Source organism: Gorilla gorilla, chromosome 17, assembly GCF_029281585.2.
Source record: "Gorilla gorilla gorilla isolate KB3781 chromosome 17, NHGRI_mGorGor1-v2.1_pri, whole genome shotgun sequence".
NCBI classification, from domain to species: domain Eukaryota; kingdom Metazoa; phylum Chordata; class Mammalia; order Primates; family Hominidae; genus Gorilla; species Gorilla gorilla.
The window spans coordinates 77,824,426-77,839,712 of record NC_073241.2 but is presented as its reverse complement, the minus strand read 5'-3'; the positions used below and the strand labels follow the sequence as shown (position 1 = coordinate 77,839,712).

General features: G+C 52.3%; 1 protein-coding gene across 17 annotated transcripts in view; it reads right to left on the bottom strand.

Annotated features, from left to right (window-relative positions):
• Window positions 1–12,032, bottom strand: part of CTIF (cap binding complex dependent translation initiation factor) — a 326,114-nt gene extending 314,082 nt beyond the window's left edge. For 3 of the 17 annotated variants that reach the window (XM_055368757.2, XM_055368762.2, XM_055368769.2), the window contains exon 1: window positions 11,726–12,002. The gene's annotated coding sequence lies outside the window, so the exon portion shown is untranslated. Of the gene's footprint in view, window positions 1–10,696; window positions 11,121–11,202; window positions 11,591–11,725 lie in introns of those variants that run through there. The other 14 variants (XM_055368763.2, XM_063699211.1, XM_055368765.2 and 11 more) reach the window with 13 other exon arrangements.
• Between the last annotated feature and the right edge of the window lie 3,255 nt (window positions 12,033–15,287).

Here is a 15,287-nt window from a genome sequence, read left to right as displayed (position 1 = left end):
TAGGACTTCAGCGTATGAATTTTGAGAGGACACAATTCAGCCCAGAACAGGATAGTTGATTACCTTTCTTCCTCTTAGGGAGGAAAACATGGAGAGATCTGTAAGTTCTCATCCAGGGCACTGTGCAGTGCCACATGGAACTGGTTTGGAATCTGGACAGATAACCAAATGAACAAGTCCCTTTCTAGAAATATGTATCTTGCCTTACAAATACTTTTTTTTTCCATGAAGCATGGACCCTGTGGCCGGCACCACCCTAGCCCTATAGGAAATGCCCTGATGACTCCCAGGACAGTAGCAAGGTGCTCATGATCCCAGGGGACAGATAGGCAAGTATCCAAGGAATCACAAGGAGGCAGGGAGTGATGGGAAGTGCTAAGTGCTCTAGCAACCCACAGACTGTGCTGTGGGAAGAGGGGGAGGAGGACACAGTGACACCCTGAGCAGAGTGGAGAGGAGCCCAGAGGGGACAGATTTGTCTCTTAGCTTGCATGGTCAGCCCCACGGCCTGGGCTGTTTGCATGTGTATGTATAGAGGGGATAGTGGTTTGGGGAGGGGAAGGTGGCATCCACCACCATCTTCCCACACCCTGCATTCCCTGGGGCCAGGCTTCCCAATCAGCATGGACAACATAACTCATTCTGCAGAATGTGCAGGCCACAGCTGAACACCAATTCCTCTCCCCAACCCACAGTTGCCTGCAAAGGTGACTGCCATCCTCTACCAACCCACTGGAGCCTCAGGCCCTCAGGCCTTTCCAGTCCTGCTGCCTAGGCCACCAGTGACATATGCTCCCTCCCTCTGGACAATTCGGCCTACTGGGGTTCTCCACCTGGCCCCAGTGTCGGGAAAGTGGAGGAGCTGCTGGGAGAACAGACCACAGAACCCATGTCCTGGGACCACACAAAAGGCATCCATGGAACAGCTGGGATCCTATGCACCAGCATTACCTGTGGCTTAAGAAGTAATAATTACCAGAAATGGCAAACTTATAGTGATATAAACCAGGTTGGTGGTTGCCAGAACTAGGGGGTGAGATTTTAAAAAAACAAACAAACAAACAAACACCTCAACGATATTGAAATATAAAAAAAGTAAAGCTAATTCACTAACTCCCCCCCAATAAATAAAAACATCTTGAAACTTGGTGAAGTAAATGTTCCTCTTTGCTTAGCCAACCATTGCTCCCTTCCCCACTTCCTTGCAAACACAGCTTGCCTCTTGCTCTAGATGAGGCGAAAGCACCAGGGACTTGCTTTCTCCTCCTCCACTGGAGCGGAGGCATGGGTACTGACTCGTTTCTCTTCAAGGAGACTTGATAGAATCTCCAGCACGGGAATTCTGGGAAAGGCTTCCCTTCCTGACAAATTAAGACAGACAAGGAGAATCTAACCTTCCTGCCTGCCTTTGGACGCAGTTATGTGAGAACATGATGCCCGGAGCAGTGGCAGCCATGCTATGACCATAAGGGGACTGGCCTGAGAACAAAGGCCAATGTGCTGAAGATGGCAGACTAGGTTAGACAGAGTCCTTGAAATGATCGCTAACTCCCTGAATGAACCAACCCTAGAGCTCCTACCTTTAGACTTCTGGCTGAGTTGAAACATCTTGTTTTTAAAGCCATGGTTAGTACACTGTTCTTTTACCTGTAGCCAATAACATCCCACAAGCCCGATGGTTTTCATCTGTCCATACTTCCACCCCAATCCCCAAACTGAGATCATGGTGAGATATAAGATAGAACCCTGTGGCTGTAAACTGAGCCCCATCTGAATTCTGAGTCCAGTCCCCACAGATAATGCTTTCCCCTACGTCCTCTAAGCAAAGGAAGGAAACAGCTGCCAATTCCTCTTGTGCACGAGCACCTCCCCCATCACCCCTATGTGGACCCTGCAGTATAAATGACTGATAACAGTGTCTGATAATAGTGTCAGGTATGACCCACAGGCATACGCCCTCCCTGGCCCATGTGTCCATAAGCCCTCACCTACCCAGGACAACCTCAGTTTATATCTGTGTCCCAGCATGATTATCCATTGGAAAAAAAAAAAATTCACAGTCATCCGACTTCTGGCTGCCTTGGCACCCTTTTCATTCTCCTGACCCCATACTTACCACCTTACACTAGCGCAAGGCTATTCTGTCTTCCCCAGCAAGATGGGCAGATGGGCAGCAGGGACCCTGCCAGGCTTACCTCAATTCATCTCACCTCACTCCTAGAGCCAGACCCACTGCAGATACCATGTGTGTCCACTAAACTGAGGCAAAGGTTAACAGCTAAAAGGATTAAGGCAAATCAATAGAATGTGGGCAGAAGAAACCATTTTTAGAGGGAGAAGAGGAGAAACTGGGTGCTTTCTCGGAATCCCTGACCCTCACTATTGGCCTGGTCTGCACAGGGTCCTTCATACCAGTGGCAGAGCACATCCAGGCACGTCCAGCCATCTGATGCAACCTTGCTGCAAAGGCAACGCATGCTCTTTATTACCCAATCTGCTGAATATGTGACCCACACAGATGCCAAGCATCAAGGAGATGGAGGAACAGAAAGACATTTTGCTTCCTGAGAGTGCCCAGGGTACTGTAGGTAGATACCGGAGACAGATAAACCGCATGCTATAAAAAATACTTTGCTTGTAAACACCAGCCTGTTTGGTGACATGCCAAGATGTGAATTCTCTAGCAGGTCACTTTCTTGATCTCATGGTTCAAACGTGTAAGTATCTCAGCAAATGCCCCAAGAGTGTGGGACAGGCCTGTGGGTTCCCAGCTACTGGTGAGATCATGATACTGCCTACCCCAGGGGAAGGCCCTATAAGGGAACAGCATGGGGAATGTGTCAGCTCCACCCACTCTGGATGGAACCACACACATTCTTTCTGAATCCCTTCAGGGCTCAATTGTCATAACTACAGTTAGGCATTACCGTATCTCTGCCTCTCTGTCTCCCTCAGAGAGGTTACTTTCATTTAGCGAGGCACACAGAGAGCGCCCAGCATTGTGCCTGGCATTTAACAGGCACTCAATAAACTCCCTGCACTCAATAAATTCCACACAGCTCCCTGCATGGGATTCCCAAGTTACTTACTTATAAGCTGAAATGTATTCTGGGCGTTGGAGGAAGGAACTTGCAGCAGGTGCTGCTGCCTCTCTCATGATCATCCGAAAAGCACCGAGCCAAAGCTTCTCAGAACTCCCCCATCACAGACTGCGCCTATGCAGCCGGCTCAGCTACCCTCACATCTATCTTCAAAAGCTGCCTCTGTGTGAAGTAAGTTAGGACAGAAGTTGGCTGGATTCTCACAGAATCTCAGCTTGACAAATGGAGGCCCTTCCAGCAGAAGCAAGCAGGATGGTGAAAGGTCTAGAAACCATCTCTCACAACAGCTGCAGGGGCCATGGGTGAAAATGGCCAGCCAGGAGGGTGGCCAGAGCTCAGTACAAGGCCTTTCCAGCTATAGCATAAGGGAAGGCACTGCCTCCAAGGCAATAAACTCCCGGCCACAAGCAGCACATTGGAGCCAAGCGCTGCTGCAGTCAGGATTCCCACACCAGGTGGAGGGTTGACCAGATGACCTCTAAGATGTCTCCTGAGTTTGAAACTGTAGGAACTAAAGACTCTGGGCATGGGAAGACAATGTAGTGCCCAGTCTAGAGGACCAGTAGCAACTGCAATCTGCACAGGGCACCCTTAAGGGGACCCTGGAAAGAAACCTTATCTGTAAGAACCTGACCTGAGTATGCAGCAGGGAGAATGTTCTGGGCTTCCTAGACGGGGCTCATCTGAAGTTTTTTCCTAAGAGATGAAGCCTTGGATGGAACTGTCCTTCTCTGCCATCCTGCACATGCCTCCCCGAGTTGTGCAGCTGTCTCCAAGGCCCTTTTAAAAGGTTCCTACCGAGGGGCACCTCTGCCCTTTCTTTTCTCTCTCCTCCCTCACTTACCCTGCCCTGATCGCAAAGCATCTCCCAAGGTGGAGATTTAAGTCAGCAAAGGGCAAAGAGCCCCAGACTCTCCCCAGGCCCCTGATGCCCTAGAGCTCACAGTCAGGAAGACACTGGCCAAGTCTTTACATGCTAATTTCTCTCTTGAGGGCCTCCTGGACCACATGTGTAGTGGACATTCAAAGCTCTAACAGGCCTGAGGTCTCACATTTCTAGGGAAGATTTTTCTCCACTTCACATCCAGGTCAAGACAAAAGGCAGCACACCCACTTTCTATCCCCCATGCGGACGGGCTGCTGTCTAGTCCATCCTTTCTCCGAGCATGCAAACCTTTACCAGGTCCTGTTTTAGGCAGGGCTCTTGATTCCTGGTATCATCTCTAGTCCCGGAGGAGATGCAGTCACGACTCAACCCCTTGGGCTTTGAGGCCAGGAACCACCCCTCAACACCTCTCCCAACCCCCAGGCCTAGACGAGCCTCAGCTGGAGCTCACCCTCCCCACTGCCTGAGATCCCTGGGGATTTCCCTTACATTCCATGAGCTTAGCTCTTCTTTGAAAGGACGCTAGCTACAGCTTACACAGCCTTTCTAGGTGCTCTGTCATTGGAAGGTTTTCAAGATCCACTGTGGTACTAAAAGTATTCTAAATCAGTCTTGGGATGCCCCTTTTGGACGTGCTTATGGAAACCTTCCCTGACTGACCTCCCACCCCAGACGACTAACTCTGGGTACATCCCTGCAGATCCACAAACATAGACTGAACACACACTTACAATGTGCCAGGCACTATTGTCGGTTCTGAGAATTCAAACATGCAAAGACTGGACGTTTACCTAAAACACATCAGCTCTATAAAAATGAAGTATGGCAGGAACAGAGGGATCTGCAACACTCTATTTAATTTGCATTCCACTCTTCCCCGGGGTTGTTACAGCTTTTTAGTGGCTTCATATGTTCATATCTTCTCTCCCCAACAAAACTACCTGCTCCTGGAAGCAGGTTCCAGGGCTTCCCCACTCTGTACACTCCAAGGGGCCGGGACAGGGCTCTGCTCACTGTGGATGTTAAAAAGCGAAATGCCTCTCCCCTAACTCACTCTAATGCTTCCAGCTGAAACACGCTCTTGGCTGTCGCCGGATTCTGCCAGCTGGGCCTCCAGCATGACACAGCATCCCCGCCTGGCTTCCCTGACGACAGCGGCTGGCATGACAAAGGATTCTCTGACAATGGGAGGAAGAGGTCTGCTCTCATTGTCTACGGCAGCCCTCACCGTGGTTACGCTCAGTGGCCAATGCTTCCCAGCTCCCAGGGCTCAGCTTGGGCCCACACTTGTGCGGCCTCTAGCTTGCACAGTGCATTGTCTGTAAGGCAGCACCACCCCACTATCCTACCAGCAATTCCAATTCAATACCTGGAGCACTGAACTCACCATGATCTTCCCTCCTACCTCAACCCCAGCAGACCCCACTCCAGCAACCAGAAGTTCGCACCTGAGTTAAGAGTTACCGTCCATCCAGTCAGTGAGGCCACAAACCTGGGAGCCACTGAGATGATTCCCTTATCCCCCAAGTCTAAGTAATCACTGCGGACTTTACTCCTAACTAATTTTAATGTATGACCTTTGGTCCATCCTTAGATGCATGGCCCTTGTTCCAGGTCTCACCCCCTATGACCTGGATGCCATGGAGAGCCTGTTACTGCCTCACCAGTCCCATGGCCGCCCGGCTCCCAGTCCTGTTCCCTTCCGATCCAAGCAAGGCTGTACACCTCTCTGATTAAAGTCCTTCCTCTATGCCTTACCTGCAGGCTAAAAGCCAAGGTCTGAAGCCAGGCTTACAAAGCTCCTCCACTCTGAGCGCTGTCTGCATCTCCGCCTTTGCATTTGACCTCACTGCTTGCGGTTCCTTCCTACACCCAGGCAGCCGCATGCCTCCACACCCTGCACACGCCATGCCTTCTCCCTGAATGCCCTTCTCCCATCTCCTCTCCTGGCCAGTTCCTTTTCATCCATTAAGATTCAGCTCCTGAGCTGTCTCCTTTAGGAAACCGTCCCTGACATCTGAGGCTGGAGCAGGTGGCTGCCCCTTGTCTGTGCCGCTGTAAGGGCCTTGGGCTTCTCTCTACCTAGACTCCCCATATGACATTGAATGGAACTGTTTATGCATCTGTCTCTCCCACTAGAAAGCCAGCTGCTTGAAGGCAGGGGGCTGTACCTGTTCACTGTCATAGCCCCAGGGCCTAGCACAAAGACAGGCATAGAAAAGCAGCCCGACAACTACTGTGAAGCTCGCACCGACTGCAGGATGATCAAGTAAACCTCTTAGGTCTGTTCTACCCACCCCAAGCACCTAGTTGCCCCCTAACCATTTTGGGGCCATTGCCCCAGCCTAAAACCTCCTCCACCATTACCCAGGCCTACTCCCAAATTCACCTCATCCATGAAACCATCCCAAACTGGCTCCACTCTACAGATTGTTGCTATGGTAACTGCCTCCCATACTTTATCTCCCCTACCCCTTGGGTAAGTGAGCATTTGGGTCTGGCTCTGTGGCCGAATATGAGTGAACAGTAGGCATTAAGAAGCTCTGGGAAGTTCAAGGCTTTCTGTTCATCATAATGATGTCAGACAGCAAGCCACCTCAGCCCTGAGCACTGGACCTGAAGTCTGAAGTCAGGGTTCATATCCCTGCTCTACTGCTTACTCGTGACTTGGGCATGCCACTAACCATGAAGGCTCAGTTTCCTCCTCTGCAAAATGGGTATAACAATAACTGCCTCACAGGCTGATAACGATAACCACCTATTATAAAAGGCAGATGGGATAATTTGTGTGAAATACTTTGCAAACTGTAAAGCCAAATCAAGTGCAGCATATTAAAGTAGCCCCAGTGTCAACCAACCACTATCCAACCTTTCTGTCCTTCTCCCTACCAGTAGTTTTGTCCTTACTTGAGTCAGTTGAGAATCAAATGAAATCTGTAGATTCTCTTCCTAGAAAAGTACACACGCGTCCCAGCTTTGCAAACACTTCCAAAAGGTTCCTGAGGACCCTGCCTCAGGGCCAGAAAGCCACAGACCAAGCTTAAGAGCACTGTAGGACACCAAGACCCCCTATCTTTCCCAAATACAGACCTTCATTTGCTCATGAATGCCAAAGGTGAAGATAAGGCAGGAAGGGCCAGTTGTGAAGGCAAGAGAAGTCAAATGAATTTCAGAGCTCTTCCCAGAACCAGAAGACAGGAGAGAAGAAGATAAAGAGTTCTCACTCTTTGGGAAGTAAGAACCTAACTTTTTTCCAGAAAGCATTACGGTACATAGAGAGAAGATTGGATGAAATCTCAAATTCCAGGATTTTTTACCCACTCTGCTAAGGGCTCACCATGACCTTAGGCAAGTCATTCCACTTCCCTAGGCTTCAGGTCTTCACGTGAAGATCAGATCATCTTCAAAGTCCTCCCCCGTTCTGGGTGCCGGAGATCCAAGGATGTGTCTGTTCTCACCCTGTTGTGAACCACAGCTCTGGCCTTAATTCCAAAGTCAGAGGCATGCTGAGAGCACGGTGCTAACACAGGGAGAAGGCCACCATTATAGCAAGGTTCTAAATTAAACCGCACACAGCGGGAGGCAGGGGCAAAAGAAAACCCAAACCTGAAAGGAAGCAGCTGAGCTCAGGGTGCCGGTGAGTCAGCAGTGAGGCCCAGAGGTAGACGCCCCCTCCCCCTGCCAAGCCAAGGACATCAAATGGGGCTGTGTTATCAGGTAAGTTATGCAGAAATGCCACCACGTGTGGAGAATTCTCAGAAACTGCAATTTGCCTGCATGTTTATACCTCCTGTTCTCTATCTGGGCTCAGGATTCTCTCTCCATCCTAACCACCCACCTCCTGCCTCCTCCTTCACGACCTGAGCTGCAAACAACATAACCTTAAAACAAGGGCAATGGAGCCCAAAACGGAAATGAAATTAGAGGACAATATCTGGGACCAGACGGTGAGTTTGGGATTAGATAAAAAGCAGACTTGTATTAACACACCTACACAGACCTGTAAGGCAGAAACTACACCCAGGCAGGGCCTGAGTGAGACCTTGACCAAAGCCACAGCCTGTCCCTGAGTCACAGCACATCTGAGCTGGGGCGGGACCACGGAGAACATCTCCTTAGCTCCGTGTCGCCAGAAACCTGTTGGCTGGCTTCAGGGTAATTTCCATCAGCTGCCTAACTTCCACAGAAGAACATACCTCTGGGCCCTCCCGGGAGGTTGCAAACAGCCTGAAGTTCAGGGTAACAAGGTTATCAAGGTGTTTTTTCCCCATCGCTTCCTTCTGCATTTGCTCTAGAATAAGAACTGGCATTTTGGGCCCCTTGAAACCAACATATGTGAAACTAAGTTCCAGGGTGACTGCTCTAAAATATTTATGATTTGTTCCCTCCGGTAGGCTGTGTTATTGCATTGCAACTTAACTATCTCTGCTCTACTATCTTTGTAGAGAAGCAGAGTATCTGGCCTAAGTGAGGCTGGTGCTTCATAAACATTTGCTGGACTTAATTAACATTTGTTAAATTTTCTTTGTACGCACTTCTAGATACACAAACATGTAGGTGCCCAGTACATATGGAGTGAATGGTTAATTAATTGATTAGTTGGCTAAACTTAATAACCCTCCAGGCTGTCTGACAGCCTTCACATGCATGAATTCTGAGAAATCCATGCAGGCATGTATAAGTTCTTTGCTCCCTGAATTCAATAAAGACTCAATGAACACAAGCCATACAAACATAGATAAGTGTTACATGAACAGGCATACCATATGCATTTATTATATGCACATATGATTCTGGTAGAAACTGGATGTATCACAGCTGCTATCCATTCACCAACAGCAAATTATTAAATGCGTGGTAATAACAGCAATGCAGACTTCCGTTCTTTAGTGGCTGCTCTCATTAGGAATGGTTAACAAAGCAAGAGTGTTTTGAGAAAGAATATGTGTCAGCATAATATACTCTATTTTTTAGCTTCAGTATTTCCTGAGGTGTCAAGAATCCATACTCAGAAAAAAAGTGGCCACTATTAATTAAATGCCATAAGCTGAGAAAAGGGGGAATGTGGCCCTTCCCCCACCCAGAGGCCTTATGCAAGCCACATTTTTGAGCCTCAGTGTGTTCATCCATAAAATGGGGCTAATACTCTCCTACCTCACAGGACCCTCTTAATAAATGCTATGATATCTGGCGGGGGGTGGGGGGGCGGGGAGGTTCTGGGGGAAGAAAACCTGCCCTGTAAGGTCATACAAACATATTATTATTCTAGCAACCTGTTAATCACTGATGACACTGTGCCCTAGAATGTGTTACAAAATTGCTGCCTCTGAGCATCCATTATCCAGGACAGATACTTGACACAGATGAGGTGATCTGTGTGTAAATCGAATCCTGTGTCAAACACTCAGGAGTTTCCCCAGACAACCTGAGCGTGCCCTGGCCATCTTCTAGCGTCTGTTCGGTGCATTCTGTTCACGTATAATTGGGTTTTCTTGAAAGCCAGGCCATTTCCTCGCTCAGCCCGAGCCTGCTAGGAGCCTGGATTCCTGAGGTTTTCAGCCCAGACCGGGCCCTGGGCAGGAGGAACTGGGAACGGACAGCCGGCGGCCCCTCCCTGCGCTTTGGGCGGCTCCTTCCTCTCGGCCCCGGCTCCAGCAGCGGCGGCGCTCGCTCGCGCTGTGTCACTTTCGCCCTACGGAGGCTCTAGCCGCGGCCGAGCCGGCGGCTCCAGCGGCTTCCTCCTTGGTCGCGCGGGCCTCTGGACTGGGGGATAATCCCCGGGCCGCAGAGACACAGCGCCGGGCGGGCGGCGGCCTGGGCCGGGCTGGGGCGCGCTGGGCTTGGGCTCCCACTGTCCCCAGACTGAAGAGCCGGGGCTGCGGTAGGCAGTCCCTGACTCTCTCCCCGGTCTGCGAAGGCAGCGGCGGCGAGCGCGGACACGCACACCCATAGAACGCCTCGGTGCGGGGTCACCCCAGCGTGGACTGGGGGCGGCGCAGCCAAACCAACCCCCCGCGCCGCCGGGTGGACCCCCAGTCTGCCGGGTCACTGGGCGTCGCGGACGCGGAGGGAGGGGCTGTGTGACTCCGGCCGCACAGCGGACCTGGGACTCCTGCACCGAAGACCAGCACACGCGACCCTACGGTCTTCCCCGGCCCACAGCCGCACGGTCCCCTCTCCAAGTAACTCGGGCGCGCGCGCGCGCGGGGACACACGACCCCGACTTGGACAAGGAGGGGGCTGGCGGGACCGGTCGCGCGGAGGATCGGGGCCCACGCTTGTCCCCACTACGCCGCGGTCTGCGGTCCCCGCCCCCCACACACACCGGAGCCGTGTGTACACACAAACAGCCGGGCGGGGGAGGCGACGCCTCACTCCTCGGGGTGGAGACGCACGCGGCGCCGCCAGTCAGCCCTCCCCTCTACACGCTGCACAGCCCGCGGTGCTCACACCCCCCAGCCCCAACCCTGAAAACTCCACGGAACCAGAGCCAACGCCGCCCAGATAACGGGCTCGGACCGACCCCCTCCCGATTGTCTTTTACCATCAATAGAGAAACACTCGGCTCAGGCGCGCGGTGTCCCGGACGCCCCCTCCGGCCACATCCAGGCACCGGCACGCGGCCCTCCGAGGCCCCAGACCTTCGCCGCAGCCCAAGCCATCGCCCCCCCGCCCGCCCTCCCCCATGACCGGCGCCCGGGACAGTTACCTGCTCGTCGTCCTGATGAACCCGAGCCGGAGCCCACCCCACGGCCTCTCGGGTCACTCGCCACCCAGAGGTGGCTTTTCAGAGCCTGTCAAGTGAACCCCTCTCCGCCGGGCGTATCTATTCCCCAGGCCCGATTGCACCGCAACGACAGGAATAATAAAAAAAGCCAACAAAACCACAACCGGTGGGAATAACCAAAAGGGAGACCGCAACGGGTCCACCGATTTGGTTTCTTCCTCTGCTCCCATCCCCCGCTCCCCCCGCGGCCCGCGGGCTCACCGGGGACGCAGGGAGGGGGCTGCGCCCTGTCTAGACGACAGCCATCCACAGACATCCCCGAGCCCGCGGGGACGGGCGCGCACACTCACACACGCCCGCTGCCACAGACACAATCAGTCACCGGGGAAGGGAGGGGCGGCGTGGCGACACACTCTCGGGGTCCCTCCCGCAGCCCCGAGTGCCGCAGCCCCCGGCCCCCAAACGCCACCCCGAGACAGGCTCCCTACCTCGGCGGAGCGCGGTCTGAACAGCTGCAAGTTTGGCTGATACTAAACCAACTGCTCGATGCAGCAAATGCGGGCTTCAAAACAAAAGGGAGAGGAATCGCGCTCGCTCTTTTCCTCCTCCCAGGTCGGAACCCGGCACATGACAGCGGCTACACCGCGCAGCTCCAAAGCGAGCCGGGCTCCAGCCGTGCGTCCCCCAAGAGCCCCCCTTGGCGCCGGAGCTCCAGGGCCACGACATCCCGCGGGGCGGGGAACCCGGCAGGGAATGGGACAAACCCAGGGAGGGGGCGACACTGTGGAGTGCAGTTCCCCACCGAGGGGGAGGAGGGGATGGTAGATGGGTGCGGACACCCCGCTGGCCCAGGCGCAGGGAGGGGGGGGGGGAAGGGGGCTGATTGTTTGGGGCGATTTTCCCGGATTTATCTATAAGCACGCCCACGTCACGCAGCCCTCCTCCCGGGTCCCCGAATCGATCAGCAAGCTGAGATGACTATAAGAGGAGGACGGGCGAGGAGATGCTCACCTCGGGGTTCCTCTGGCCGCCGCGCCAAGCCCGAGTCGGGGGTGGGGGAAGGGGGCAGGGAAGGGGAAGGGAGGGACTAGGCTCCGGAGAGCCGACTCCTGCCTCGAGTTCGGAGCGTCCCAGCTGCGGAGGGGATCGGGCGTCCCAGCGCACAGACCCAGCAGAGAGGGGAGGGAGGAAGGGAAGGGAAACAGGGAGGGAGGGGCGGGTAGGGGGGAGGGAGTAGAGGAAGGAAAAAAAATGATCCCTGATCTGACACAGGGAAAGAGAATGTAGGAGAGTGACGTTCAGGCCCCGCCCTCCCCTCCGGCCACGTGCAAAGACTTGAAGGGAAAGAGGGCGGCTGGAGGCCTGCTGGGTAATGTAGTTCGCCTTTCTTTTCCAGGATGGCGGGCCCTGGAGAGCGGGGTGGCCCCGGGACGCTCGGGATGTCGCCTTAGCTGCCAAGACAGCCCAGTCTAGCGACGCCAAAACTCGCCGCCCAGCGACCCCACGGCGCTGGCGCAGCCCTGGGTGGGGGGCCTCTGCGGTGGGAGAACTGGGGGCTTAGGCGCAGTCCAGGCTTACAGGGAAACGTTGGTTTTAGAGTCCGAAAGGCTTTAAGGATGAGAACGTCCGTGCCGAAAGTGCAAAGTCTGTGCTAATGGCAGATAAAAAGGAGCTTTGTGTATGCACTGGGGGGCCCAAGTGGCGTGATTAATGCTGCACTAAAGGCCACCGTCGGTTATTGAGATGCATATGTTATAATTAACATTTGAGCATCTCTGTGTCAGGGGCTGGCTGTTGTAATTAGATACGCACTTTGCAACCAATTAATTTTCCTTCGGCCAAGCTAAGGGCTGGGACGGGGTAGTTGGGAGAATTCAACGTAGTGGATAATTCAGTAATGACTTAACCGGATCACCAATGTTTTGGTTAAAACTGAGCTTGGCACAGAGAGGCCTTCAGGAGAAATACTGAATAAAATACTGTATGCCCCAACAGGGAAGGGGGCTAGAAATTCATTAGAGGAACTGTGTGATGCAGTATAAACTGCTGTAGAAACCCATTTATTCATTAGTTTATATTCACATTTAGTGAGCACTTTCCACAGACCAGGTATGTCTAGGAAGGCCAAGACAGGTAAGAGTCACAGTCTCTGCGCTCAAGGAGCTCAGTCCAGTATTAGGGACCACAGTCAATGAAAGTACTATACAAGGGATAAGTCAGCGCTTAACACAAAGTGCTGTGAAATTCCCCCCACCACACAACCTGGAGCAGCCAACTGGATGGAGGGTGGGTGGGGTCTGGGAGAGGGTCAGGAAGACTTCCTGGAGGAAGTGATACTTGAGCAAAGAATTTCTAAGGTTTTTTTTCTTTCTTTTTTTTTCTTCGAGACTGAGTCTCTCTTTGTTGCCCTGGCTGGAGTGCAGTGGCGTGATCTTGGCTCACTGCAAGCTCTGCCTCCCTGGTTCATGCCATTCTCCTGCCTCAGCCTCCCAAGTAGCTGGGACTTCAGGTGCCCTCCACCACACCTGGCCAATTTTTTTTTTTTTTTTTGTATTTTTAGTAGAGATGGGGTTTCACTGTGTTAGCCAGGATGGTCTCCATCTCCTGACCTCGTGATCCACCACCTGAGCTTCCCAAAGTGCTGTAATTACAGGCTTGAGCCACCGTGCCCGGCAAGAATTTCTAAGATTTTTAACAAAGAGAGAGGAAAGGATAAGCACCTGATTAAGGTTAAAGGGTACAAAGGCTTCAGATGAGAGAAGAGAGCTAATTTGAAAGGTCCCAGGCCTACAATCCCAGCACTTTTGGAGCCCGAGGAGCTCAAGACCAGCCTGGGCAACATAGCATGATTCCTTCTCTACAAAAAATTTAAAAAATTAGCCATGGAGAGTGGCATGGGCCTTGAAGGATGGGTGGGATTTTGTTTTGTGTGGAGAACTTGTCTCCCGGGCTTGAGACACAAAACAGCATAGACATTCACATCCTATAGAACAACTCATTTGATTCTTGTACCAAAGGCCATGGTGGCTGTCATTCCCTCCCTTCAGGAGGGAGGCAACAGGCCCAGAGAGTTAAGCAACTCATGCCCAGCCATGATTCGGTACAGAGTGGGTACTAGAGGCCAGTTGTCTGGGCGGCAGGCAACCGTCGTCCACTCCAAAGGAACAGGTTTAAGCACACCTGACTCTTCCCGTTGGTTTGTCCCTCTTAGCATTTATGCCTCATTGGCTCAGCAGTGAGTTATTTGTATGCTTTAACATCTGGACAATTTCCTGGGTTTACAAAATATTATATAATAATACTGGAATATACACATTCAGCAAATTCCCATTTACTTACCCTGTTGTCATTGTTGGTTTTTACATATTGTGTGACAGGCATGCCACCTGCAAAGGAAATAAGAATAAAATCGTCTGGGTTTTGGCTTTGCTTTTGCTTAAATTGCACCCTCAGAGGTGAGGAGAGGCTAGAGGTTGAGCAACATGTGGAACGTAAAGCTTCCACGGAGAGCACACACCTCCGTTTGGGGTATGCACCTAGGGTGAGGGGGCAGTGGGAACCACAGGCTCTGGTGTCAGTGTGACCCCTGGGTTTGAATCCCAGTCATGATACATCCTGGCTCTGTGACCTTGGGCAGCTTACTTAACATTCATAAGGGATGACCTTGGGCCACTTACTCAACAACTTTTCTTGGCCTTGTGAGAACCAGTGGTGATCATGGGTTTATGCTGACTGTGTCACATGGAGAGTGCTCAAAGATGGCTGATGCCCTTTCTTGTCCTGAGTCTTTCTGGCCCTCAAAAATGATCCCTGAATTTTTCTTTCTGCAGACTCACACCAGCAGAGCTAGTAGTGCAGGAAGGATTCCTGAGGGTGACACATCTTAATATGTGAAATCAGTTAGGTTTGTCTTCAAGGAACCTGGACCCAATTCTAACTTTCCCCTGCTCCTGGCCTAGCTCTCTTAACCCACATCAGCCAAAGTTCTTCATGCTCCTCTGCTCCCTACCCTGCTGCCCCACCTAATGCTGCCTCCTCTGGGCAGTGCCTGGGGCTTTGCATTGCTGCTGCCTGCCCACCCAAACTTCCCTCCTGTTTTCCACATCCTCAGTGCCTGGCTCTCTGCTCTACCTCCAGTCTAGTAAACTGTCGTTAACATATAAGATATTCTTCTGATTCTCTCCTCTAACTCTGACACTTTTGTCTTCTTATTGAGCGCTCTCTTCAGTGGCCTCTGATGATGGGCATTTCAGGCTGGAATGGGGATCTTTGAGGGGAAGGCCTTGTAGATGCCTCAGACCAGAGTTCCCCCATGTGGGAGGCCTGGGGCTTATGTGGCCCGTTGTCTGTTGTTCCTTCTCTGCTCTGGGATTGATTTCATGCCCAACCTGCAGGCTTGGGTCGGAAGAGCTGCTGGGTGCAGAGTGAAGGAACTGGAGATTCCTGAAGCAAATGACGTTAGCATTGGTTTAATTGTGACCGATTTTGAGTGGTCAGGAGTTGCCCTGTCTGCCTAGAAATGAAAAGTCAGAATGTTTCTGTTTGTTTTAAGGAGTTGCTTCTTCTCATTCAC